Here is a 3,855-nt window from a genome sequence, read left to right on the forward strand (position 1 = left end):
ATGAATTGTCCAATTTATCTCCTGATCGATCAGTTGAGTTCATAGTTGACCTACACATCCTGACCGACACCGGTAGCTAGAGCACCGTATCGGTTGGCACCATTTGAGCTGAAAGAGTTAATGACCCATTTAAAAGAATTGTTGGATAAAGGTTTTATTAGATCTAGCACATCTCCCTGAAGTGCTCCAGTACTATTTGTTAAAAAGAAAGCGGGTTGATGCGAACAAGGAAATTGAACAAATTAACCATAAAGAATAAATATCTCTCACCAAGATTAATGATTTCTTTGATTAGCTAGTTGGGGCAAGCTATTTTTCAAATTTCGATTTACGTTCAGGATATCATCAACTAAAAGTCCGGGACGAAGATATAGCCAAAGCTGTTTTATGTATTAGATATGGGCATCATGAGTTTTTGGTTATGCTGTTCGGTTTGCCTAATGCTCCAGCCACATTTATGGATTTAATGAATAGCGTATGTAATGAATACCTCGATAAATATGTTATTGTATTTATCGATGATGTTCTTATTTACTCACGATCGGAAGCAGAGCATGTCGAGCATCTTCGTTTGATCCTTGAACTTTTAAAGAGGGAAAAGTTGTACGTTAAATTGTTAAAATGTGAATTCTAGTTAAGAGAAGTTCAATTCGTAGGTCACATCATTTCAGAAGCAGGGGTAAAAGTTGATCTGTGAAGATTGAAGTAATTGAAAGATGGGAAACATTGCGAACGCCTATCGAGATCCGAAGTTTTTCTGGGTTTAGCAGGGTATTATCGAAAGTTTATTCAAAAAAATTCTCGTATCGCGACACTGTTGACCAAATTGATAAGAAAGAACATAAAGTATGAATGGGGAGAAGATCAAGCTAAAGCCTTCCAGATGCTCAAAGATCGATTATGTAGTGCTCCAATATTATCGTTACCAGAAGGGTCAGAAGATTTTGTAGTTTACAGTGATGCTTCAAGGTTGGGTCTGGGATGTGTATTGATGCAATGAGGATAAGTTATTGCGTATGCTTCCAGACAATTGGAAGATCACGAAAAACATTAATTAATTGTTCACAATGTGTATTCAAGTCTTTAGACAATAATTTTAGGGATCTTTAATTTTATTTTATTTTGGTTTTTTGTTCTTAGTGTCGTTGTGTAAACATTGTGTTCATAAGGTGTAAAGAAATAGATGATCACAATATATCTCTAAGGCCTTACACAATATTTTTAGGGATCTTTAGTGTTTTTTTTCGTTTTTCTAGTGTCGTTGTATCACATTTTGTTCACAAGATGATCACAATGTGTAAAAGGATAGGTGATCACAATGTGTGAAAAATAGGTGATCATATTGTGTAAAAAAATTGGAGGTCACAATGTTTAAAGGAAACAATATATTTGATAATGGTTCACATCATGATACTACAGATTTTTGGTTTTAGATTCACTGGAGATGCTTGACGGATGTTCAAACTTGATTATTGATTTTGTTCACAATGTGTATCCAAATCCTTACAAAATGCTTTTAGTCATCTATACTTTTTTTGGTTTTTTTTTATTTTTGGTGTTTTTGTATTCATATTATGTTCATATGTGATCAATGGATTACTTGGTGATACTTGTTAATTTATCTGGTGTTCACAATGTGTTAGGTTACTTATTAAGTTTAGATTTATTTTTTAGATTATTTTGTTAATGAGAGAAGAGAGAGATAAGAGACACGAATCTCACAAATAGCACAATTCTTAAAAGAAGACCCATACACACACACACATACGCACACACACACACACACACACACACACACACATATATATATATATATATATATCGGGAATGGTTCAAACGAGAACCTCTGTGATTTGCGAAAACACGAGAACAACCTATTAATCTCATATTGTGATAACAATGAAGATTAAAAGATTTTATAAATTAAAAACAATTCAAAAAAATTTGAGAGGCAGAAGGGTAATATTGGAATTCAAAGTGATAAAATTTTAAAAGCATGATCATACTAAACCCGATAATTTGGGATAACATAATGGGTTATTATGGCTATCGCTTATTTCAACACCATTTGAGCTTATTTCAACACCATTTGATGTGATTTGGGTGTGATAATCATGTAATTATCACAATGGATTCCGCTCGGCTATGGTTAACTTAGGAAATCGACTACATGATTTAGTGTGATATGGGTGTGATAATCAACCTCATCAAGGATTACATTAACATATAATTTCAAATTAGGATGTTTATCACATGTGATAAACATCAAAATTTTCAATTACAAAACTACTATAACATTAAACTCAAATTAACATCTACCAATAACTATAAATCGACTAAAAATGTTGTCATTCACAATTCCATGTATCTTTTATCACATGTGATAAAAAGCTCATATCATTATAGTCCTAACGATAACACAATCGATTTAGAAAAAAGCTACGAAATATCATTGTTATCACAATATTATCGAACATTCACCATCATCAACAGAACTATCTTCAGATATTTTCAAATTGAGATGTTTATCACATGTGATAAACATCAAAATTCTCAATTAATAACCTACAACATTCAAATCCTCCATTCTAGGTCGAAATTTTTTGGATACTATGAACTGATGGGAAGAAAAGGATAGCAGAAAGTGATACAGTGAATGTGATCAATCCCAACCAACTTAAACGTGATCAATCCCAACAAAAAAGGATGAGATAATTCTAATTAATTAAAATAAAATAAAAATTATAAAAATACCTAATTACATTACTGCCCTTATTGACTTATTTGTATTTAATATAATTTAAATAATTGATTAAAAAATCTGGAGGTTAGTAGGTTGTTCTCGCATTCTTGTAAATCATAGGGGTTCTCGTTTGAACCTATATATATATATATATATATATATAGAGAGAGAGAGAGAGAGAGAGAGAGAGAGGAGAGATCAAATACAAACCACCCCTATTGTGCAAACCCTACAAACCAATCTTATCCATCCATATTCTTGATCAATGGTCATGATTAAATGTGTTATATTAGGAAAGTAAAAAAAATAAAATAAAATAAAAGGTTTAATATTTAATCAAGAAAGAGCAAAATTGGCAAATCATTTTTAACTTTCAGCCATATTGTTCGATCTTTTTGGAAACATTTTGGAAACTGTATCTTATTTTAGAAAATAATACGATTTCATTAGTGAAATTGGTTTCATTGCTCATCTGCATAAAGGAATTTTAGCCATATATGGTTTAGTCAATGAAACATTTTCCAAAAATCTGAATAACATGTTTTCGTTAATGAAATTCGTTTCATCATTGAAATTGGTTTCATGGACTCCACAATTCCAAAAACTGAATGACATTGTTTCAGCAGTGAAATTTGTTTCATGTATCCTAACCAAAACGGAATCCGTTTCATGGTTTCTAACCAAGATGACTCGGTTTTAAATATAAAACTAAATATTGTTCAGTCAATGAAACACTTCAAGAACTAAATAATAATATTTCATTCATTTTTAAATTTGTTTCATGTTTCCTAACCAAAATGAAACCGGTTTCATGGTTTATAGCCAAAATGAAATTGGTTTTATTAATGAAGCCAAATATGATTCAGTCAATGAAACATTTCAATATATGAATACTATTATTTCATTAATAAAAGTTGTTTCATTGTTTCTAACCAAAATGAAATTAGTTTCATTTTTGAAACATTTTGATGTAGTACTTTTACAAATAGATTCTTTTGTTATTATGACAATGAAATAAATAATTTCATAACAAATAAATTATTACAAATAAACTTTGTAATTGATGTAGTATTTTTAATTTAATAAAAGAATATAAAATATTAATGGTAATA

This window comes from Cynara cardunculus (assembly GCF_001531365.2).
Source record: "Cynara cardunculus var. scolymus isolate 2C chromosome LG 10, CcrdV1, whole genome shotgun sequence".
NCBI lineage: Eukaryota > Viridiplantae > Streptophyta > Magnoliopsida > Asterales > Asteraceae > Cynara > Cynara cardunculus.